A 26,714-nucleotide genomic window follows, 5' to 3' on the forward strand; every position below is an offset into this window, starting at 1 on the left:
CTACATATTTGATCTGCAGCTTTCAGAAGTCGTTAAGATGTGGTTCCAGCAGGTGAATCTTGGGCACTGTTTCAGCGCTACTGGAGTGCCAGAAAGTAGCATTCGTTTGCGCCAGATCCACATCAACTTCGTCTCGTACACGCTCCGTAAGTTACCGTCCCGTGTGTGGCAGAGGGTATTACTGTCACCTTTGTCACTTGCCTCCCTTTCGCCCAGTCGCAAATATCGCGTGAGTATAACGAGTGACCCTAAGCCTTGAGATGAGCTCTGATTTCTCCGGTTTTCTCGTAGATGTCGTTTCGTGAAACATGTGCAACAATAATACGTGGGAAATTACTTGACATTCGTTTAATCGTAAGCTTTCAGAATTTGATCAGTGAGCGTTTCCGCGACGCACAAGGATGCACTTGTAGAGTTCGCCACAGAAGTTTGTTCGACACCTTCCCAACACTCTCGCACCTGCTGCAAGGATCAGTGACGGTTTACGGCGCTTTCCGTTGCATTTTGTCTACCCTTTCTGTTCATCCAAACTGATAAGACTTCCAGCCTGATGAGCGATACTCAAAAAATCACGACCGAGAGTTTTGGGGAACCACGTCTTTCGCTGGATAAATTTCATTTCCTTCAGACGTGTCCAATGCATTTCAGCTTTGCATCTGCTTCTCCTACTATTTGTTTTACGTGGTCACTTCGATTCACTTCGCTCCGGATACTTACATCTACTAAGTTAACGGTAGTTGCTGTTTCTTACATCACTTACTCCATAATCTCCAACGCGTCATACTTCAACACCTGCAGCACAACCGTTCGACACCCAGTCAGCGACGTCGACAGATAATGGCCTATACTAGTCTCTACGCTGCCACTTGCGAAGCTACTTTAGACGTGCTATCCATGTGGAACGTTTGTTTCCACGTCCTGCATAAGTGTGTCAGACAGCTTCCAACAGTTGGACGGTCTCTGCGCTCCTCCCTTGGCAGTAGCGGGCCCCAGGAGCACATGTGTTACGTGTCTACTGCGTCCGTGTCACACACCTGTCGCACAGCTGTTACCCACCTCCCCAAGTGGACGACGAGCCCCATGTTATCTTTGAGCTGTAACCGATCACGCTCCCAGTGACAAAGCAACACTGCTCACTACCCGGGAGACCTGCTTTGAAGAAGTCATGCGTAACTTCTGTGTCAAAATTATAATTTCATTGAATTACCATGAATATTAACATAATTTTGCAAAACATAACAGAAAATTGATAAAAAATTTGCAACTTTGACACTGTTTATGCAACACCTACACGTTGTCGCAACGTGATCTACCTCATCCTACTTTGGAGTGAAACGTGAGATCCGGAAGGAAATATCAACAGTGAGTGAATACGAACGCCCGAAAAAAAAAGTATGTTCATCATAGAGAAAAAAACTTTGTTCAGGCAACTGACCAATTTTTTGAATGAAGTGTATAACTAGAAAGTGAACATATCGAAGAAAATATGTGAGAAAACGTCGTAGATAATGAACTGATTGCTTTCCGTGTGACAGCAGGTCGTTCAAAAGGAATGTAAATGTATTATCCATCAAGGCAAAAAAACGCACATAAAACTCCACAGGCAAACCATCCAACCCGGACGATTAACGAGAAGGCGATGTGTCATTTTGGACATAGACGTCGTCACATTGAAAAGCACCTAAAAGTGCAGCGTTATGAGCAGGTGTAAGTGTACGTTGGATCACATGTGGACAGGAACGGGTACCTCTTACTGCACAACACAAAATCTATGGTAAGCATACAGCGTGTCCTTTGGTGCCGTCATAACATCGCCATCCTCAATCTAGAGAGACGTGAAGCATGTACTTCGACGACGAATCTGATGCCGAATCGGATGGTACACAGAAATTAATTCATGCCATGGAAAACTGTTCTGACCGCACCCTTAACCCTTCTATTTGACGCGGCTTCAACCGTAACAATTGCACCTTTATACATCTGACTTCATTATTTGGTAGCGGAGCCTGATAAGCACTTTAATAAGGGTACCGTAAGAGAGAGGAGTAAAATTCTTACATCCTCCGAAATTCCCGCGCTCTATTAGCACAGAATCGTATCAACGTTTGTCTGTATGGGCTTTGCCGGTTGAATCTACTATTTCAAAATGGAGGCCTATCGCGCTGCTGAACGTAGACTATGGTCCCACATTTCTCGGATCACCTCTTCGAGAGAGAGATCCTCCAAGTACGCCAAGTCCAGCATCTAAGGCGATCGAAACAATTTCACCGATTATCGCGCGTGATTGAAAGTAACACTCACTGCACAATGTCTGTGAAGCTGGAGGGGATAACATCGACAACCAAAATCCTACCCCGCATTCCAATCAGACGAATAAATTCTGTCAAGCCTGCTGCTAGGAGTAGCAGTAAAATACGTAAATTTAACAACATTTAAATATTTACACACCCAAATATCTTACAGTTCCAAGGAACGAAGAAAATCTTGGAATCCCAGACAGAAAGTAAAACTGGGAGACTGGTCTACAGGACACAACACACAGTTAAAATCACCACCAATAAAAATGCTCTGTGGACTTTACAGTAAGAAATAAAGCACCTGCTCCTTATGAAATTTGGAATGGTTCAAATGGTTCAAATGGCTCTGAGCAGTATGCGACTCAACTTCTGAGGTCATTAGTCGCCTAGAACTTAGAACTAACTAAACCTAACTAACCTAAGGACATCACACACATCCATGCCCGAGGCAGGATTCGAACCTGCGACCGGAGCGGTCGCTCGGTTCCAGACTGTAGCGCCCAGAACCGCACGGCCACTCCGGCCGGCTTTTGAATGGTCCAAAGTACTTCCGGTGCCGGACAGTGCGTGAAAGGGAATCAAGGTCATATGAACAAGAGTACATCGCATTCATCTACATCTACATCTACATGATTACTCTGCAATTCAGATTTAAGTGCTTGGCAGAGGTTTCATCGAACCACAATCATACTATCTCTCTACCATTCCACTCCCGAACAGCGCGCGGGAAAAACGAACACGTAAACCTTTGTGTTCGAGCTCTGATTTCTTTTATTTTATTTTGATGATCATTCCTACCTATGTAGGTTGGGCTCAACAAAATATTTTCGCATTCGGAAGAGAAAGTTGGTGACTGAAATTTAGTAAATAGATCTCGCCGCGACGAAAAACGTCTTTGCTTTAATGACTTCCATCCCAACTCGCGTATCATATCTGCCACACTCTCTCCCCTATTACGTGATAATACAAAACGAGCTGCCCTTTTTTGCACCCTTTCGATATCCTCCGTCAATCCCACCTGGTAAGGATCCCACACCGTGCAGCAATATTCTAACAGAGGACGAACGAGTGTTGTGTCAGTTGTCTCTTTAGTGGACTTGTTGCATCTTGTAAGTGTCCTGCCAATGAAACCAGGTACTTAGTTGAATTGACAGCCTTGATAATTGTACTATTTATCGAGTAATCGAATTCCAACGGATTTGTTTCGGAACTCATGTGCATCAACTCACACTTTTCGTTATTTAGCATCAACTGCCACCTGCCACACGATACAGCAATCTTATCTAAATCGATTTGAAACTGATACTGGTCTTCGGATGACCTTACTAGACGGTAAATTACATCATCATCTGCGAACAACCTTAGAGAACTGCTCAGATTGTCACCCAGGTCATTTATATAGATCAGGTACAGCAGAGGTCCCAGGATGCTTCCCTGGGGAACACCTGATATCACTTCAGTTTTACTCGATGATTTGCCGTCTATTACTACGAACTGCGACCTTCCTAACAGGAAATCACGAATCCAGTCGCACAACTGAGACGATACCCCATAGGCCCGCAGCTTGATTAGAAGTCGCTTGTGAAGAACGGTGTCAAAATCTTTCCGGAAAAATTACCAACAAATTCAATCAATTCAATGGAATTAAACTCCCTAAAAAGCAAGGCAGTCCCCGTGGAACATTGTGGAGTCACGTTATACACAGTGCAGAAAGCAGGAGGCAAAGGCGAGTAAACTGTACTTCTTGTAGGGAAAAGAGATAAACTGTCGCAGCGAAGAGAGCTGCGGATCCTATTCCACCATCTTAACACTTAAGGAAAGAAACGTAGAAGCCTGCATACTTTAACAACAAGAAACAAGTTCCATCTACTGCCCAAGTGAGTTAGGTCATCAGTGTTTGTCAAGATCCACTGCTGAGACCATCGACGAGTCGGAGGTTGGGGGGAATCTTTACGTTTCTTCTTTTTTCGAGCCACCGGGCACTCAAGGTAACGACGACTACTAATAAATTCAGGATGGGCAGCAGGGGACGTAGGCGGTTCTTGAACATCAACAGAAGTAGGTGAGAAACAAGGAGCCGCAGAGGCCCACTCCGCAGGATGGGATCCTTGCAAATCGGCCACACAAGAGAGGGGTCAGGATTCATAAGATCTGCGTCGACAGATAGGATTTCGTGGCCACTAATCTGCTCCGTTGGAGTAACAACACTTGGTCGTTCCGACGTCACGTGAGTGGCTGACATCAAGGCAAAAGGTAATTGTAGGGGCGCCTCAATTTGCTGCTGTTGTATCAGTGGAACATCGGAAAGCTCAGTGAGTTCCACACCCTTGAGCGGTTCCGGAGGTGTTACCTCAACCTCGGGAGGAATACTAGGAGAAAAAGCAGTGACCTCCGCAGCTGTCTCCGCACCGTAGACTATGGGAAATACAGGACTCAGCAAGGGATGTATCCGACTCGTCACCATCCTGCGTAACACGCCTCTTACGTTGCACTGTGGAAACTGCCGGCTTGGCAACAGCAATTTCAGGACCGTGCTGTGAGGGTAATGGCGGAAAGTCGAGAACAGTAAGCTGCGCGACTCTCTGTTTCCCATTGCATCTGGGGAAGATGTGGCACGAATCCCGTGAGCAGCAGGGACGAGATAAGATGACGTTAATTTTAGACGCGGGCAATTAGATTTAAGGTGGTCATTTTCATTACACATAATTCACGTTCCCACTTGCCCGCCGTTTGTTACATAAATGTCGGAGCTACAGATCTGTAGATGGGAAGGAAGATCACTTTTGACTACCAACTCCACTGAACGGATTCCGCTATAACATTGCGACCAGTGTTGCACGTCGTATACCCCTCACATCACCATAAGACAGCAAAAGCTCCTCGCGTAAACATCGTCAACTTCTGGCAAGAGACTGAGTACTCCTCAGTAAGAAGCACTATACTTATGGAACCGTCATGATGATTATAGTGAACGTGAGAACCATGACGGAAAAGCATCTTATCCACTTATAGTAGATCCAAAAGGTTTAAGCAGAAGGTATAGTAATCAGAATCAAAGTAGGCCTTATGAACCTGATCGGATGTTGCACGAATCGTATCAAGGAGCAAGTCACAAATCCTCAAAGATGCCGCCTGCCGGAACGCGTCGAAGTGTCTAAATTGAAGCTGACTGTACTTGCACTCGGAACACACTTGGAACCATGGCGGAAAATTATGAGCGGACTCCATCGCTACCAACGGACACTCAACAACTAACGCTACGGACTAAACAACGATAACACGAAGTCACAAGTTCGCAGATCGTGGTCTAGCGGCTAGCGTTGTTGCCTCTGTATCACGGGGTCCCGGGTCCGATTCCCGGCCGGGTTGGGGATTATCTCTGCCCGGGGACTGTGTGTTTGTCCTCATCGTTTCATCATTATCGTCATCATTCGTGACGGTGGCTCGAGTGGACCTTGTAAAAAGTTGGACTGTGAAAAAGTTGGGGCTTTGTACGGGCGCTGATGACCGCGCAGGTGCGCGCCCCGCAAACCAAACATCATCACGAAGTCGCACAGGACTGAGGAAGAGCTGGCTGGGCGCGCGACGCTGCGGCGTGCGAAAGAATAACAACCTTCACGCTCGGCTCTCGAGGCGGAATTGGCCAAGAACCACTAGCAACGGACTTAGGTGGTTAACTAGTAACCTACAGGAATTGGTAGAAGGAGAGCTTCTGTAAAGTTTGGTAGGTAGGAGACGAGATACTGGCAGAAGTAAGGCTGTGAGGACGGGGCGTGAGTCGTGCTTGGGTAGCTCAGATGGTAATTCCGCTTGCGACGCGACAGCGATAGGACGTGTCGGTAGTTCCGCGTAGTCGTAGCGGTGCCGACCGCTCATATAGTCCAGTCATGGCTCCCAGTGTACCACGTAAGAATACCCTGTGTTTTGCATTTGAGAAATCTTCCAGGAACGTGCAACCGAGTTCTCTAGAAATCCATGAGTGGGCAGTAGATATTATTGGCATCACATCCGATCAGGTTCACACAGCATATTATGAAATGGCGGAATACTGTTTCTTTGTGAAGTTTTTAGACCAGATACAACTGGAGAAAATTTTGGTGAATACTGGTGGGAAAGCAGAGTTCCAACATCGCGATCAGTCGGTGAGTACAGTTTCAATAACTAACGCTGAAACTGAGTATAAACAAGTGCGAGTGTTCAGTTTGCCACCTGAGGTTGAGAGTTGTTTTCTTAGAGATGTCCTCGCCAAATACGGTGACATCCGACAGATTAGAAACGAAAAATGGTCGAGCCGTCACAAACTCGCTCAGTTGACATGGCCTTTAAAGTCAATATCCCATCCTATATAATGGTTTGTAGTTATAAGGCTCGTGTCATTTACGAGGGGGAAGTAGGCACTTGTTTTATCTGTAACACGAGTGGCCATTTACGAGAGGATTGCCCACAGCGAGTTGTCGCACTTCGAAACAATCTGCAACAACGACAGAGATTAACATTGGCTGATGTCCTAACTTAAAATCAGACGCCTTCTGTGACTGACTCCCAACCGAGTGCATCTGTGTCAGAGGACAACGATCTCGGTAACAGCACCTTCCCACCCTTGCCTCAAAAACCTGTGGCCAGTCACCCCTTAGCCACCGGTGTTGCATTATCTGTCGGTAACAAACGACGACGTACTATAAGTGACGGTAGTGGTTCCGGCAACCAGGTAGTAAAAAATCAAACCGATGACGCGAGCCGCGGGCCTCCACACAGGACACGTGTGTGTCGGATGGCTCAGTTACGACCCGCCAAATCCCCATTCAACCGCCCGACGCAGAAACTGTCAATACGAGTGCAGCCGAGTGTTAGCAGCAATCCGTTCCGATGCCGCTTGCCGACTCGCCGCAGGTGGCCAACACACAAGAGGCGGCAGTCAGTCAACTGCAACTCGTAAACACGGCGGATGAAGCACGCGGTGTAGAGCATAACATAAACAGCCGCCACCTCGAAACTGCTTCCAAACAACACGAGGACCCGGACAGCTGCATACATACAGCCAGTGCGGCTCCGAACAAACACAGTGAGCCTACTGAAGCCGCGTCTTCGGACTTGCCGTCACCCGTTCCGAAGCAAGGACTTTCACATCCTGCTTACAGCCATGACTCGCCGACTCCGCCGTCTTCAATGACACTTCGGACGACTTTGCGACGGGAAAATAAAGTTAAACCAAAGGACTCCGTGGCTGGAAGTAACTCAAAAAGTAAAGTCAGCGCAAAAACTGGTACAAAACCTGCGGATGTAGGTACGAAGTCCGACGGTGTGATGGACTGGGCTTCCTACGCTTCCCATCAGCCACAAGTCTCGGACGATCATGAGTCAAGCTTATAAGTTTTTGTCCCTGAACATTAATAGAGTTAGGACAGATTTAAAATTAGCAATGCTACGGCAGTTTATCTATGAGTCCGTAGCTGATATAGTTCTGTTACAGGAAGTGTCTATCTTAAGTTTTCATGTATCAGGATTTGCAACAATCGTAAACACCGCGGTGGACGGGGGTACAGGTACGGCCATTCTATCACGAGACGGAATCCCAGTGAGCAATATCTAAATGTTGGACTCCGGTAGAGGCATAGCTTGCCAAATTTTTGACGTCACCCTCGTCAATATCTATGCTCCGTCTGGAACGACCTTAAAATCAGAAAGAGCTAACTTCTTTAAACAAGACATCATATACTTGCTACGCCGCAACCCAACCCAGTTGATAATTAGTGGTGATTTCAACTGTGTGATCCACAGGAAAGACCAATCGCCAAACTTTAATTACTGTAGGGAACTACATGATCTGGTGCGTCACCTGCAGCTGAAGGATGTGTGGGAACTAAAATTTCCTACCCCGGTAAAGTACATGTACCTGACCACAACCGCATGTAGCCGTCTAGACCGTTTGTACATCTCTGAGAATATTTGCCAACATGTTCTGGACGCCGATGTCATTCCGGCTAGCTTCTTCGGCCACTGCGCCCTCTGTCACGATAAATCTGGCCAAACAGCATACTAAATGGCATAGGATTCCGTGGAGCCTAAATGTTTCTATTCTCGCCGATGCCTTGTTACAAGATGTCATCTCCTCGACATGGGCGGATTGTCTCAAGCAATGCTGCAGATATCCGAGCAAGACAGCCTGGTGGAATGCTGTGGTCAAACGGAAAATGTGATTATCCTTAAGAAACCACAGTTGGCAACGGGCGCGATTTTACCAAACAGTTCTGCGAGAGTTGTATGCGACTACGACACCAACCAACACACAGCTGACGGCCATCAAACAAATAAAGGCGAAGCTTATAGGCATAAAGCGAACGCAGCTTGAAGGACTGAAGATCAGATCTAAAGCAAAATCGCTTCAAGAGGACGAACTTGCATCGCTGTATCACCTCATACAACATCGTGCCCATCGCAAGCGAACTTTTATCGGGGAGCTGGACACAGGTGATGGACTCCGTTTGACCCGACGGAGTGATATTCTTACTGCAGTTCACCGGTACTTCACGGATCTGTACTCGCAATGCGATACATATGGTGATGACGGCGGCGATATCGTGCGTGCTCTGCCCACCGTAGTCACGCCTGCGGACAACTCGGCGGTCGTACGCGATTTTGCTCCAGACGAAGTCCTTGAACTGATTTCTGGCTCGCCATCGAATAAATCCCCTGGCCCTGATGGTTTGCCACGGGAATTTTATGTGCGCTTCTGGCCCATAATCGGACACGCATTTACAGATGTTCTCAATGAAGTGATGCGAGGGAGTGACGTGCCGGCCGAAATGAAGGAAGGCCGAATTGTATTGGTGCCAAAAAGCAAACGCCGAAAAACCTTAGATAACTTCCCACCTATTACTTTACTCAATTTTGATTACAAAACCTTCGCCAGAGCACTCAACAGCAGATTGTCTCCGTTAATGAAGCAAGTGATTCACAAACATCAATCATGCATCCCTGGTCCCACTATTATGACGCCCCTTTCGGAATATAGAGATGTAATAGGCATAGCGTCAGTCACTAACGTGAATCTCGCATTGCTGTTTATCGACTTTTGCAAGGCTTTTGATCGCTTCCGCCACGAGTACCTCCTACAGCTACTGCAGCGATGTGGTTTTGAGCAACGGGTTATAAATGTCGTGCAACATTTCGTCACGGGCATTACAACCAGAATCAGCGTAAATGGACAGCTTACTCAACCCACAGAGGTCCAAAGAGGAGTGCCGCAGGGGAGCCCTCTCTCCATGATGTTATTTGTTTTATCGCTCGAGCCGCTCTTACGCTCTATTCTTGACAAACTTGTAGGCATTTCGATCGCCGGGACGTCCTTCGTGGTTCGTGCTTACGCCGACGACGTCGGAGTGTTACTGCGCAACGACGGAGACGTATGAACCCTCAGGACCGCGGTAGACGAGTACTGTCGTGCTTCCGGTGCTAAAATCAACGCCGGTAAATGCACCTTTGTCAACATTCGAGGATTCGACGCAGTTATTATACCTTGGGCGAAGCATGTCGAAACCCACACCACTCTGGGGATGATTATCGACAAATGCCCGCTAAAAATGAATGCAAAAAATTGGAAGCAGGTCACCAATAAAATGCAAGGTGCCATCTATGAAAACAATTGGCGGTCCGTTAACATTCTCCAACGCATACGACTCCTCAGCAGTTATATACTCAGTAAAGCGTACTATATGGCCCAACTATTTCCAGTCCCAAAGATGCGGGCCACACACGTGATGAAACACTCTAATAGATTTATCTGGCAAGGGCATCTGTTCAAAGTGAAATACACCACGCTGACGTCTTCCAGACAGGCCGGCGGACTAAACATGCCTGACATGAACCGAAAGTGTACAGCGTTATATATTAAACGAATCACCCATTTGTTGGACAACGAACCTCTCAGAGTAAAATGGTTCAAATGGCTCTGAGCACTATGGGACTTAACATCTATGGTCATCAGTCCCCTAGAACTTAGAACTACTTAAACCTAACTAACCTAAGGGCAGCACGCAACACCCAGCCATCACGAGGCAGAGAAAATCCCTGACCCCGCCGGGAATCGAACCCGGGAACCCTGGCGTGGGAAGCGAGAACGCTACCGCACGACCACGAGATGCGGGCGCCTCTCAGCGTAAGCAGTTGGCTCTTCCGACCCTTACAACCCACCGATATGCATCCACCCATTGATGTAGGTAAAATACATTACAAACTACGACATGTCAAGCAGTTTTTTCTTGAAGTAAGCTATATTGATGGACATTATTTCACGCAGGATTTACCGACGACGCACCTGTTATTAAAAAGATGGACATCTCCAATAGTCCGGAATCCCATTGAACTTAAATACCCGAGTGTTCATTGGAAGGCAGTTTGTTACAACATAAGTTTAACTGTCCACACTGCTGAAGTGGCGTCCACATGGTATAAAGTGGCAAACGATGTTATACCCACTAATGAAAGGATGCATAGAATCGGTTGAAGTGACAGTGACAAATGCGTCCGCTGTGGTCTGGTCGACACCTTACGCCATCGCTTCACTTGTGGCGGTCACCTCATTAACTGGAAATGGGGTGCAGCAGAGGCTGGGCCTGATTACCCGCAGCAGCCCAGCCAGCCACTGCACAGACATCCTGCTCTGGCCGGACGCGAAACATTTTCCCGCTACCGAGAACAACACCGTGATGTGGATGTTAGGACAGTTTGTGACATATATCATCATCCACAATAGTGAAGATAATCTCATTAGTTTCGAGGCTTACATGAGAACGGCACGCTGGAAGATGAAACGTTACCCAAATTTCAGGAAGATGTTTGCTAACATGTTAGAGATAATTTTTGAAAAACAAGGCGTAGGGTAATTCTCGATGCCGGTAAGGACACAAATCACATGCAAGACTATGTAGCGAACAAAATACACAACGAATAAGGAGATATACCAGTTCCTAGGACTACTCCCGACTTCTCAATGGTGTTATTAACTTCATTATGACGTTTTCATTAATTTGTGTTCTTGTGCATCTCTTGTTATCCGTTTGTGTGCTCCAAATGACTGAGTTTGGACGGTTATGAATTAAATGACGAAACTGTCATTCCAGTTAAGACAATCAATTATATAATGTTTGCGTTTCGCTTCTATGTCTCTGTCTGGACTGAAGAGGCTATTGTCAGTTTACTATTTATGTTCTATTTTGTAAGCTTACAAATGGCACTATATTGAAATGTGTTCTTCAGTCTATTGTAGGATACAATTCGTGTTGAATCAGTTCCAGCACATCAATATTTTGTTTTTTTGCTAATGCACATATATGTTTGATTTAATAAAGGGAAAAAAGGGAAAAAAAGATGGTAGAGCACTTGCCCGCGAAAGGCAAAGGTCCCGAGTTCCAGTCTCGGTCGGGCAAACAGTTTTAATCTGCCAGGAAGTTTCAGGAACTGGTATGTTATGAGCCTGAGATAGATTGGTTACATCAGGGATAGTCAACATTTCTCATCCACCACCCTCCCCCTCCCCTCCCCTCCACGCTCCCAAAAAGTTAAAGTGGATACTTTGCATTAAAATTTTATGAAAATGTAATGGAATTGTTTTGAAGCCCCCGCCGTCTACCGCCCACCACGAAAGCTGGGACGGCCACCAGTGGGGGGGCGATTATGCCTGGCTGGCGACCACGGAGCTGCGGTGAGGGCAAGGTGAGCTGTCCGCCAGCGCAAGCTAGCGGTGACCGTGCGAAACAATTCTTGTCGACTCAGTTTCAGATTGGTGTCTTCTTCAGCGACCCGAAAGTTGTAGCAGTGTAATAACACATCGAAGTGTTGTTGTCGCTGTTGTTGTGTTCTCTGTGTGAGTGGATGATTTATTGATCAATCAAAGTAGTTGTACTTATATTATAATGCATTATGTAATACGAGTATGAGACACATTCACAAATGTTTACTAAATGGTTTGAATGTCATTTTTCTTCATCTCCTTGCATCGTATTGCAACAGTCTTAATTTAATTTCATATTCCGTGATACAAATACGTACCGCATTTGAAGATTACCACCTCTATAATGCGCAATGACGAATCCACGTTAAGTCGGTGTTAAAATATATACCACAGCAGTTGGTCGGTATGAGTTACGCCCTGCCTTGTGTTCAAATGGTTCAAATGGCTCTGAGCACTATGGGACTTAACTTCTGAGGTCATCAGTCCCCTAGAACTTAGCACTAATTAAAACTAACTAACCTAAGGACATTACACACATCCATGCCCGAGACAGGATTCGAACCTGCGACCGCAGCTGTCTCGCAGCTCCAGACAGTAGCACCTACAACCGCTTGGCCACTCCGGCCGGCCTGCCTTGAGTTGCCAGTTCTCCATGACACACAACAAGACATTCCCCGTCTAGGACCCTGCAAACAGCAGTCGCCGCGCTCACCTACTCCTCTGACCCTGTGGTAACGGGACACTGTCTCTGTAAGTATTTTTGTTTGTTACTGATCAGGGAAACTGTAGCTTCAGAAAGCTCTCAACGTTAGTTGACTAGTTTGGAATCGGCCGCTAGTTGATAGCTGCACGTCATATTTTATTAAATACACCTGACGACTGCGGGTTGTGGGAACACTTGCAACGCGTCGCGCTTCTACTACTGTTCACTGTTCCCCGCCGCTCACTACTGGCCGCTCCAGCCTTCGTGATGGGCGGTGGACGTTATGGTTCTCAAAAACATTTTATTAGGTTTTAATAAAATTTTTACTTGATGTGACTGGTGAGTAATTACTATTATATGCTTTAAATTGTTCTAACTCTGCCACATAAATTTTATAAATGGTTCAAATGGCTCTGAGCACTATGGGACTTAACTACTGAGGTCATCAGTCCCCTAGAACTTAGAACTACTTAAACCTAACTAACCTAAGGACATCACACACATCCATGCCCGAGGCAGGATTCGAACCTGCGACCGTAGCGGTCACGCGGTTCCAAACTGACGCGCTTAGAACCGCACGGCCACACCGGCCGGCATAAATTTTATAAAATGAGGTTACTTCCCTAATTTATAAATTACCGTTACGATGAAACCACTGGCCAAGAGTCTTCTAACATTGCAATAATGAAGCATAGTATGTTAATGAACCAGTTCATAAAATTATTGTTTGTTCAATAGATTAACATAAACTAGGATATTAGTGCTATAAAATAATTAATCTGTAGACGTTCGGTTTTGAAAAAAAGTTTCTTTTTTTTACATATTTCCTGTCATCAACAGAAAGCTGACAGAAATGTTTTTCAAGCGTTATGTATCCAGAGTTTATTTGTGAAATAGAATTTTGTAAGGCACATGTACTGTGACGTCATGGGGTAGTATCGGGGGAGTACAAAAGGTAGAAACGGGCCCTGCGTTGGCAGTTGTCATTTGTGCTCAGGTGCTTCATGCGAAAAGCTTTCCGGTGTGATTATGGCCGTGCGACTGGCATTAACAGACTTACAACACGGAATGATAGCTGCAGCTACACGTATAGGACATTCCATTTCGGATATTATTGTAACTAACCTGTTTCTAAGGGTTATTACGTTAAGATTAGGGTCGCCACCGACTACAACCATACAAGTAATCAAAGGTTTGGCCGAGTCGGAAAATAAATTAATTTGATCACAGACCAAAAACCCATAAAATGCATACGTCGTGATTTCGCTCATAGGCGATGCGATATAATTAATAGTATTGCCCGTGCACTGTTCACGAGAATCAAACATTTAAAATAAAATAGAAAATGCATGAACACTGTGCATAAGATCAGCTCCCAGCAACACACCTGAAAATAAGACTTAATCTAAAGCATTTATTTTAAAATAAAACGGGAAACTAATCACTGGACCTGTGCGTAAGCAAACGCGTTGGATGTGCTAACGGGAAAGCTACGAGGTGAGTGGCTTAGGTGCAAAAACGTAACTTCGGAATACAAGAGAAAATTGTGGATAGAATCATTTATTCCTAGGATATGGATGTGAGGCATGTACACAATTCCTGATAACATTAATTCCTAAAATATTAAAAAAAAATCAATACATTCACCGTTATAATTTACACCTAGAATCATTGGTGTGAATCAATCATATTACTCGAATGAGATTTTCACTCTGCAGCGGAGTGTGCGCTGATATGAAACTTCCTGGCACACAGTTTTAATCTGCCAGGAAGTTTCATATCAGCGCACACTCCGCTGCAGAGTGAAAATCTCATTCTGGAAACATCCCCCAGGCTGTGGCTAAGCCATGTCTCCGCAATATCCTTTCTTTCAGGAGTGCTAGTTCTGCAAGGTTCGCAGGAGAGCTTCTGTAAAGTTTGGAACGTAGGAGACGAGGTACTGGCAGAAGTAAAGCTGTGAGTACCGGGCGTGAGTCGTGCTTCGGTAGCTCAGTTGGTAGAGCACATGCCCGCGCAAGGCAAAGGTCCCGAGTTCGAGTCTCGGTCGGGCACACAGTTTTAATCTGCCAGGAAGTTTCAAATCATATTACTGCTGTAGCCTGAGAACTGATCGCAATAACTCGTGAAAAGGTACACGTTTCGCAGTACACCCACGTGCCCACGTGGTTTGTAGAGAGGCAATTTCTAGGTATCGTGGCCAAGTTGCAACAATATCACATCACGCAATCATGAACACTTAACATTGCTTAAAACAAACATGCGATCGGACAGTTAGTGATGACGGCACCCCAACAAACTCTAATGTTCAACCACGTGGTTGGCTCCCCACTGACGAAAGATACATAAAGCAAGGAAATGTTACGAGACGGCAAGGCTGTTAATATTTAGAAAAATAAAAGCGTATACGGGCACAGCTGAAGGCAAACAGACATTCATATAGACGCGTGTGTTAATTTCTTATCGACACATTTGTGTGGCGCTCTTCCGGCGGATCCAAATCTGGTATAGAAATTTACTAAAAGAAAAATCTGCCAAAGTTTTGCATTCTTTGCTGCGACAAAGCAAAGCAATCTTTCAGAGTTGAAAAGCGAGACCAAAAGCTAACAGCTCTCCTCTCGCCAAGTAACAACGCGCCACGCGGTCAGCCGGCCGCTTTGGCCGTGCGGTTCTAGGCGCTGCAGTCCGGAACCGCGGGACTGCTACGGTCGCAGGTTCGAATCCTGCCTCGGGCATGGATGTGTGTGATGTCCTTAGGTTAGTTAGGTTTAAGTAGTTCTAAGTTCTAGGGGACTGATGACCTAAGATGTTAAGTCACATAGTGCTCAGGGCCAGTTGAACAATTTCGCCACGCGGTCAGTCTAACTCACCCTACTTCGACTGGAGCACAGCTGTGGACGCTTCCCGTACCGGCGGCAGACTGCCTCCCTTTTTCTTCTCCAGCCTTTTCCACGCTCCGCATGGCCCGGAAAACCTAAAAACCTAAAGATGCCATTTCCGCCACCAACCTAACGCAGGTAGATTTCTCACAAGTAGCGCAAACCTCTTTGGCTACTTGACCACTACGAGAGTTGGTTATTCTGTACAACCGCTGCTGAATCTGTATGACTATCGCAGACTTTCTGCAGCGGACTACGCCACCGTCTAGCAACGTGACACACAACCACATTCATTCATTGACACCACTATGAGAGCTATGAAAAAAAAGAAACAAGGAAAAGAAAGAGAAATGCCAGTGAATGTGGGCTACCGGACAAATGAAAGATGGCTACAGGACCCTTTCATTATTAGCGGCATTAATTTTCCGATATCCACAATGTCAAGCGTGTGCCGAGAATGTCAAATTTCAGGCATTATCTCTCACCACGGCGACCTTCACTTAATGATCGAGAGCAGCAGCGTTTGCGTAGACGTGTCATTGTTACCAAGCAGGAACGTATGCGTGAAAAAAAAAAGCAGAAATCAATGTTGCACGTACGACGAACTTATCCGTTAGGACAGTGCGGCAAAATTTGTAGTTAATGGGCTACAGCAGCTGACGACCGAAGCGAGTGCCTCTGCTGACATCGTGACGTCACCTGCAGCTCCTCTCCCGCGTTCGTCACCATATCGGAAATTTTGTATTCTCGACACACCCATGACAGTGTTGATCTCGGAATATTGAATTCCCAAACAATTTCGGAAATGGAATGTGCCGACAGCTCTCCCAATGCACTGCCCTTTTTGTATGCGATACTGCCGCCATGTGCATATTTTCTTTTGGACATGCGTGCCTCAATGCATGGAAATGTCGCACATTTCCTTCGTCATAGAATTTAATGTGTTTTCGAAGACGTGGTTACAACAGGTGGTGCTCGAAGTCTCCTTGGACAAGCGGCATGCCTCACTGACATTTAACGTAATCAGTTTAGGCCAACTAATGGAACAATAAATACAGAAGGCAACATGGAGGTTACCTTCAGAAAGCGGAGTCCATTGCCACAGACAGTGTGCAGCTTGCCTCTTTGAATTCTGGTGTTTACTTGCTGAGAGCGAAGGGAGCACGGTGCGACTCGCACATACAGTATACTGGCAGTTTTATAGTTACGACGTGTGCGATGTCTGGTTGACAGCTGTCGTGGACAATGTGTGTCACAATCTCGAGGAAGTGGACTTTTAGTCAATTTCTGCATGAACTTACGATGACGATGACAAGCTGTGACGATGACACTTACTTGCTTCATACGAAACCGTATCTGACTGGACCGTTGACTGAGGTCACCGGTTCGTGGGTCAGAAAGGGGGAGTGTTAGCGGGCAGCGTCCGTCCATCCGCTGCACTCCAACTCTAGACCAAGTCTCCAACCCAACAGACAATTCAGAGCTACAATGAAATATCTTACTGGTAGGTTCTGTGTTTCTTTCGAGGAGGACTGCCATGTGCAGCCGTATCGTTTTTCACAATTCGGCACACTGACATTGGTACAATTCCTGTGGTCTGTTGTCACCTCTCGCACTACGATTTCTTTGCGCTCACAAAATGACTGGGAAACCGATTACATCATGGAACAACTTCTCTCTGACTTCACAGACAGCATCGTTGATTTCTTTCGACTTTCTGCATCGTTAAGTTACCATCTTGTTATGCGATATTCGACCATCAGTGCTAACGATTCTTATAAGTTTTATTTCAAGCTCGCTTTATGCAAAATTGAATTTCTTATGGTATCTGTACGTGAAATAGGCCACATTCCATCCTAGGTCGGAAAGCCCCCTAAAACTGCTAGGGAAGTCAGTTCCAAAATGGCTCTGAGCACTACGGGACTTAACTTCTGAGGTCATCAGTCCCCTGGAACTTAGAACTACTTAAACCTAACTGACCTAAGGACATCACACACACCCATGCCCGAGGCAGGATTCGTACCTGCGACCGTAGCAGTCGCGTGGTTCCAGACAAAAGTCAGTTCCAATGTCGGAGTAAGGAAAGGGCATTTTACTTGGTAAACCAGCCTTCGACTTGCGGACAGCTTTACTCTCTCCTTTCATTTCGTGGTGTTGTGTGACCGTCCCGGCCATCCGCGGCCGGCTGGAGGATGAGCGCTCTGCAGCAGGTGCGACCAGCGCCATCGCCGAGCAGGCGTTAATGCGGCGACGTACGGACGCCTGCGCCGTCGGATAGAGGAGTTCACCACCGCAATCAAAGCGCACTACTTCGCCTCTACTCACCGCTTATGACGAACCCTCTTGTATCAGGAGACTGTTGGAATACAACTGGACTTGCTGAACTGAAGTTAATTAAACCAGAATTACATACATGTTACGTGTCTTCTTAGTATTTTGCTATCTGCCTCAGCACCCACCTATTCTTCAGCATCCACTCGTGAACCGAACCAAAACATCTCATACTGAACTAAATATATCAAATTCGAGAAGTACACTACTAATCTTGTAATTGAATACTCTTGGTTGTATTATTTTCTTGTCAAAATTATGTTGTACTCATTAAAAATCGAATGGCCTGCTTTTCGGTGCACGAAGTAGAATAATAGTGTAAGTCGTTTTCCATTTTCGTACCTTCATGTAGCAACTATCCTTGCTTGTCTGCAACAGCGTCAACAGCAAGAAATCTTAAAAATCAGGCGACTTTCCGAGACTTGTCTTCTGTGCGTCGACGTCATTAACTGTTCAATCGCGCTTTCCTGAACATACCCAACATTACTTGAGAATTTACCGTCCAGTATGACATATCAGAGAGTGTATTATTTTGAACAATTCACTGACGAGATTATTGACATCAAAATCGACAGCAAACAAACACCAACAACAATAATTCAGTTATACCTGGCGACGTCACAAGCAGAATATGAAGAGATAGACCATGCGAAGGTGTTGAACGGATAACTCGGTGCGTAAAAAGCTTTCATAATCTAATAATCATAGGGGATTGGAGAGCTGTCATTGGGGAAGCCAGTGATAATACTGTTAGGGGAGACTATTGGCTCGGTTATAGAAATGAGAGAGGAGAAACGCCTGTAGACTTCTGCAGTCCACTTCTACTGGTGGCCAGGAGTGACCAGGAGCAGGTACAGCTTAGCAGTGATGTAGAGTACAGTGAAGTATAACATACTCGTCCGAATAATCAACGTGGAAAGAAGTAGCGTAATGAAGTACCGAGGAATGATGATGTACGTTTCAATTTCTCGAAGGATGTAGATGCCGCTGTGGTGAATACCACAGTACGCAGTTCAGTTGAAGAGGAACGGAAAGCCCTAAAAGCACCAAACACCGATACTGATACAAGAAATCCTGACAAACAGAATAAAAAGCTTTAATTGGTCGCCGAAAGAAGGAAGTACAAACATTCTCAGGAAACGACAGCAATACGGCAATGTAAGTAACTTAGGAATGAAATAATTAGAAATGGCTGCAGAAAAAATCTGAAGAAGTCGATAAAGAAATTGTCGACCTAAGGACTGATTCAACATATAGAAAAATCAGGGCAACCATGGTGAAAATAAAACCAAATTATTAAATATTGTGGATTCAGGAGAAATTCCGTTTTTGAACGTAGAGGACAGAGTGGACTGTTGGAAACAATACATTGAAGATCTCTATGAGAGGGAAGAACTGAGCTGCTGACTTCATAAAAGAAGAAATGGAAGTAGATTTGGAAGAAATAAGGGATCCAGGATTAGAGTCAGAGTTTGGCAGAATTTTGGAAGACTAGCAGCAAAATAAGGCAGACTGCTTGGATAACATTCCTTCCGAATTCTAAAATGATTTGAGGAAATGAGGACCAAACGACTTCTATAGTTGATATTTTGATTCTATGAGACTGGAGACATGCCCTCAGACTTTCGGCACAGTTCCGAAGACGGCAAGGTCAGATAGGTGTGAGAATTATTGCACGATTAGCTGAAAAGCACCCGAACTCAAATTACTGAGAAGAATAACAAACAAAGAACGAAAAAGAAAATGTAGGATCACTAAGATGACGATAAGTTTGGCGTTAGGGAGGTAAAGGACCAGAAATGTAGTTCTGACGCTTCCCTTGATGCTGAAAGCAAAACTTAACAAAAACCAAAGATCGTTATTGCAATTGTCACTCCAGTAAAAGTGTTCGACAATATAAAATGTTGCAAGACGTTCGAAATTCTCTTCACAATAGGTGCAAGATATAGGTAAAGATGGGTATCATGCAATATGAATAAGGACTAAGAATGGGCGATAAGAATTGAAAACCAAGAACGAAGTGCTCGGATTAAAAATGGTGTAAGAAAGGGATGTCCCTATCCTATATCCAATTGTTGAGTCCGTCGAAGAAGCAATGACGGATGTAAAAGATAGGTTTAGGAGTTGGATCAAAATTCAGTGTGAAAGACTTACAGCAACAAGTTTCGCTTCTGACATTTCTCTTCTCATTGAAAACGATTTTGAATTACAAGACAGGATATAGATAGATAGTAAAGCGAAGAACGACGACCAGAAAAGAAATCAACGGTTAATAACATACCAGTGTTGAGCAGGAAGTAGGCGAAGTAAAGAAATACAGCTACCTTCGAAGCAAAGTAACCTATGACGGTCGAAACGAGGAGGACATAAAAAGTAGACTAACACAGGTCATTGAGATGTGATGCTATAGGAGAAGGCTGAAAATTAGGTAGACTGCTAAGATAAGAAATGAGGTAATTCTTCATAGAATCGGTGACAATAGAAACATGTTGAAAACATTGACATGGAGTACGGACGGGATGACAGGATACGTGTTAAGTGGTCAGGAAATACGATATAGGGCACTAGAGAGAGCTGTAGAAGCTAAAAATCATAGGGGACATATTCACAGATCGTAGTGGGTTCTATAAGTCAAAAATTCTTCGAGTGAATCATATATTTGTGAAGACACTCGTACGATTTTATCTCCGTTGGTGGACGCTGCAGCGTGACAACTTCTTTAGCGAGACGTAATGTTACTGTTGAGGTGCAACTACTGTATGCACAGGACGTGTACTCGTAACTCTCAGTTGTGAGCACCAGTTTTTCTTTTTCCCGCGGATCCCCAGGGCTCGCTGAGTGCGCCCGGGACGGCCATCCCTCTGCGGGTAGGGCGCAGTACTGGAAGGGCCGAAGGGCCGCGCAGGGCCACCGTGGGAACGCGCAAACTGCGGCACGCACTCCGCTGCGCCCTGAGAGCCCGGCCGTTGCGCACAATGGCGCCGGCCACAGGGAACCGCAATTTATGTCATCGCCGCCCGCCACTGTCCGCCGCCATATCCCTGCCGGCTGCGCTGCCTTTCTCCTCCTTACCCACCGCAGACGCCTTAAACCTCAACGACATCGCTGCGTTCTTGCATATAGAACCATCTGTGAGAGAGCTCCTGGACCAGGGACCGTGTAATGACGAAATAGGAGTGGCAGACCAGAACAGTGCTTTCAAAAAGCAGAAACTGCGTTGGGAGCAGTCGCAGTCGAAACAACTCTCAGTTGCACTCAGGCGTATTCGAAGAGGGCTGGTGTGAACAGCCGCCAAACTGCAGACTCACTGTACACTTATGAGCCTGCCCACAATCAACGGAGAATTACTATTAAGATGACTAAGACCAGTCACATGATGACTAAATCCTTTTTTAAATATTTTTCTTTTATGTTTTATTTTTTAGCTGGACACCTGTGGTGCGCGTACTGTAAGATCTTCGGTACACACACCATCAGATTATTTGACTTGTCCCTCTAACGAAGTAGGTGAGTGTCAGAAATATGTCTCGTGGTCTTATCGTGGCGTGTTTATCTTCTGCCGTTACGTCAGACGATAGAAATGCCACTTGCACTCTTAGAGTAGCAGATTGACGGTGACCAACTTTAAACAGAAATTGATTAATTTTCACACACATTTATTAAAATAATAAAAAGCATAAACATTACGTAACTTCATTGTGGATGCTATTGACAATTGACAATCTGAAGTTCCTTTGGTCTTGGTACGTTAATCTTATTCTCACATATCTCTGATACTTGACAAAAGTGCATATACCTTTATCTTCGTGGCTATGTACAGGAATGTGGTAATCTCATTAGGCGCAGACTGAAACTTGACTATAGACTGGTACAGACTAATGTAAACTGGTACAGACAGGTGCAGATAAATGCACACTGACTAATCGGAGGTCTGTACACTCGTTATAATACCTCGCGTGTTCAGGTATCACTGAATGAGTGTGATCCGCAAGGAGAAAAGGTTCTACATTAGCAGCAATGTCACTGGCTGCGTTACATATTAATACGCGGATCGGCGGAAGCAGAATTTGGTCCGTCTTTATGGCAGCGCCATCTCGTAGACGGACGGACGAGCGCTGCGCCTGCGCTGTTGTGCTTAGCGGGGCGCGCTCTAGTGGGAAAGTTGTGTATGCGCTGACTACGCGGAACTATGTACACAACAACACCACTGACTTGGGAAATTTTGTGGTCGATTGTCCCACGTGATGAAACACTTTGGAAATTGTGAGATCAGATGACACAGCTCAATAGCAATTTTTGCTTGAGGTGCTACATTCTTTTATACAAACTGCAGTGATAGCTGTGACACTATACACATGGAATATGTGTTAATAAAAGGACTGTGTCCTTTTAAAATGTCCGATACACTGACGTACATCATAGTCAGCTGTCACTTGAAAGTGGCATAATTGGCCGACATCGTGACTGCGGTGAATAAATTCGTTAAATACTTTCTAAAATACTGTAAACACAAGTCTGCAGAAAATAACCAATAAGTATGTGTTACGAAATCCATCCCGTTCATTTTCGGCTATTGCAGGCGAACAGCAAGTGATATTAACAACATTCAAACTTTATTTTTTAACTGAAGGTCACAGATAAATGCGTCCAACAAGAATGTCGCTCCCTCTGCTCCTGAGAAAAGGCAGATTGATATGACAACGGCGGATTAGTTCACATTGATGTAGCTAAAGAAATGATTGCGTGAAACTGATTAAGATTTTTTTTTTTTGTAAATTACAATTTGGAAACAACAATCCTGTTTAATTATGTAATACAATATGAAGAACAATGAACTGGACAAACATTAAGACAATGGAATTACTATTTACCCAAAACAAATCATAATCACAGCAAAGAGGGAACAGCAGTTTACTTGGCAGGCAACGTTTCTCTTTTTCGTACTGGGCGAAACTTATTGCAGACAGCCCTCTAACACTTTTTTCCCTTTGGCTCGTTTCTCGTTTTTAAAGTCTACTACACAGAAATATTCATTACACAAGTGGAATAATGATCCACATTACAGGTTTTATACTTTTAAGTTAAGTGAGAGCACTGTCTTTGTGAATTTACTGGACTGTGTGATACATGGCACAGTGGCATCAGACTCCAATTGACTTAATCCAGTGGTGAGAGTAGGTTTAAGAGTCTGTGGTATTGAGAAAGAGATGCCAGAAAGCATGATTCCGTCTGTAACTGTGAGTGAATGATGAAACCATTTAGCCAGTGATGCACCTATAGTTTTTTTGTTACAAATTGAATAATAGTTATTTGCAACTGAACTAAAAAAAAATACTTTCTGTCTCTGTCTACTTTTATTCCTCTTTGTGGTAACAAGTATCACTAAATGTGTCATTAACAATGTGCAAATGAATTGCATTGTAAAAAATCAGAAACGTCGTTTAAGGGATGAATTGTTCTCAGGTTACCAGCCGAGTAGTGACGTCGTCTTGTCGTAACGTTTCGTTGAGTTTCGTACCCATCATCGACACTTCGCCAGAAGATGATGGGTAAGAAACTCATCGAAACGTTGTGACAAGACGACGCCACCACTCCGCTGACAACCCGAGAAGAATTCATCAACGGAATACGCCGAGAAAGATTGCAATCTCATATATGTTGTTTAACTAATTGTTTAACTAATTGAGAGTGATATTAAGCTTGTTGTATGACTAGATGTTTTAAAGAAAGAGATCTCTAGAAAGGGTTATTGCAAAATATTTTGAATATCAGAAGCCTGTATGTAATTTGGTGTAGAAGTATTTTCTAATGAGATAGTGACAAAAGTTTAATTTAGTATGGGCAGAAACGTGTTTCTTCAGCCACTAACATTTAAGGTACTCTGCATGACGGGGATGTTGTGTCGGATTATTATCATCCTGCCTTATCGACCTGCTTTGCAGAGCAACTTACATATCATGGGCATGAGATTGTTTTCCAGCCATGAGATTTAGATTGCCTTTATGACAGGAATGTTGTTGGAATAGTATCGACCAGCTTACTACACCTACTTTTCATGGCAGCCTTTACATCAGGGGTACAAAATGTTGTTAAGGTCTGTGAGTTGTAGGCCACCCTTCACAACATGCTTGTTAAGGAAGTAGTATCCAAATTCTTTATTGAGCCATTTCAGGCAGGGTCTGCACATGCAGATGGGCACAGCTGGGAGAGGACTGAGAGGGACAAAGTAGGGGATGGACAGTGAGGGGGGCCTCAGGTGATGGATAGTTAGAGATGTGGAAAGGTATTAACAGGACAGATGGGATGGGGCAGATAGAGAGGGGTGGGGAGGAGGAGTTGGATAGGCAACAGAGGCAGGAGAAGATAAACAGGAAGAATGGGGCAGCAGGAGGTGAAATAAGGATGGGCAGAACGAGATGAACAGAGTGAGAGGAGGGAAAGAGGAGACATACAGGTAGGAGGAGAATAGGGCTATCGAAGGTGGAAGAAAGGTGGGCAGGAGGAGATGGACAGAGGGAGAGTGAGGAATGAGGAGATATACAGACAGAGAGGTGGGAGGAGGAGATTGGGACAGAAAAATGGGCAGAGAGAGAGGGGAGTGACGAAGTGGACAAGGGATGAAGAGAGGGTCAGTGGGAGGGGAGGAGAAGGTGTTCAGAGTGAGGAGGAGACGACAGGGGTAGAGGGGGAGGATATGGACAGAGAGAGAGTGTGTGTGTGGGATTGGAGAAATTGTTATTTCTGCCTCTGAATAAATTGTAACTTAATATTTATAGGGTGCTTTCTGATTATAAATTTTAAATGTTTTTGTTTTAAAGAAAAAGGGTTTTTAGGAATAAAATTCCCATTTGTTGGTTGGTTGGTTGGTTTGTGGTATTAAAGGGACCAGACTGCGATGGTCATCGGTCCCTTTTTCCAAAAAAAAAATTAAAACCGCCCAAAGAGAAGGAAAACGAACAGCAGGAAAGACGTCAGACGACACGGGACAAGAAAGACTCCGACAGAGATCAGACAAAACAAATTAAAACACACAGAGAGTGACGGTGGTTGGCCGACCATAGAGAAAAAAGAGGAAAAGCCAACCACCAAGAACACATTAAAAACTCAGTTTAAAATCAGAGGCTAAAAGCCAGAAACAACACTAAAAAAACATAAACACTTCGATTAAACGATAAAAACCCCCTGCCCGAATAAAACGCAAAACTAAGTCCACCATGGCAGAGTCATCTAGTAAAAGGGCAGGGAGCGTATCAGGCAGCGCAAATGTCTATCGGAGCACAGTTAAAAGCGGACAAGTTAATAAAATGTGCACCACCGTCAAAACCGCCCCACAGCGACAGAGAGGCGGGGCCTCACGACGCAATAAATAACCGAGAGACAGTTCGGTGTGGCCAATGCGGAGCCGACAAAGAACAACTGAATCTCTGCGAGTGGTGCGCATGGATGACTGCCACACACGCGTCGTCGCCTTGAGAGAACGGAGTTTGTTTGGCGTGGGCAGATTGCGCCATTCAGTGTCCCAAAGCGAGAGAAATTCGCGGCGGAAGACTGCCCGCAAATCAGTCTCCGGGAGGCCAATGTCCAGGGTGGGTTCACTGGTGGCCTGTTTGGCCAGGCGGTCAACATGTTCATTGCCCGGGATACCGACGTGACCGGGGGTCCACACAAAGACCACAGAGCGGCCGCAACGGGCAAGAGAATGCAGGGACTCGTGGATAGCCATCACCAGACGAGAACGAGGGAAACACTGGTCGAGAGCTCGTAAACCGCTCAGGGAATCGCTACAGATAACAAAGGACTCACCTGAGCAGGAGCGGATATACTCTAGGGCACGAAAGATGGCGACCAGCTCAGCAGTAAAAACGCCGCAGCCAGCTGGCAATGTCTGTTGTTCATAGTGGTCCCCTAGAGTCAGAGCATAACCGACACGACCAGCAACCATCGAGCCGTCTGTGTAAACAATTCCAGAGCCCTGATACGTGGCCAGGATGGAATAAAAGTGGCACCGGAAGGCCTCCGGAGGGACAGAGTCCTTCGGACACCGTGCAAAGTCGAGCCGAAGGCAAGGGCGAGGAACACACCACGGGGGTTTACGCATAGGTGCTCGGAAAGGAGGTGGAAGAGGGAAAAACCCAAGCCCGGAGAGAAGCTCCTTGACGCGGACGGCGATCGGACAACCCGACCGGGGCCGACGTTCCGGCAGATGGACGACTGACTGCGTGAACAGGACACGGTAATTTGGATGCCCAGGCAAGCTAAAAACATGGGCAGCATAAGCAGCCAGTAATTAATTGTTGGCGTCGTAACCGCAGTGGAGGGACACCTGCCTCCACTAGTATGCTGTCCACAGGGCTGGTGCGGAAAGCACCAGTAGCAAAGCGTATTCCGCTGTGGAGAATGGGGTCCAGCACCCACAACGCAGATGGGGAAGCGGAGCCATAAGCCAGGCTCCCATAATCCAGACGGGACTGGATTAACGCTCGGTAGAGCCGTAACAGGGTAGACCTGTCGGTGCCCCAGCTGGTGTGGCTCAAGCATCTCAGAGCATTTAGATGCCGCCAACACGCCTGTTTAAGCTGCCGGATGTGAGGCAGCCAAGTCAACCGGGCATCGAAAACCACCCCCAAAAACCTGTGTGATTCCACCACTGAAAGGAGTTCACCGGCAAGATAAAGCCGCGGCTCCGGGTGGACAGTACGTCGCCGGCAGAAATGCATAACGCAGGTCTTGGCTGCCGAAAACTGGAACCCATGAGCTACAGCCCAAGACTGCGCCTT

This window comes from Schistocerca nitens, chromosome 4 (assembly GCF_023898315.1).
Source record: "Schistocerca nitens isolate TAMUIC-IGC-003100 chromosome 4, iqSchNite1.1, whole genome shotgun sequence".
Classification (NCBI taxonomy): Eukaryota; Metazoa; Arthropoda; class Insecta; order Orthoptera; family Acrididae; genus Schistocerca; species Schistocerca nitens.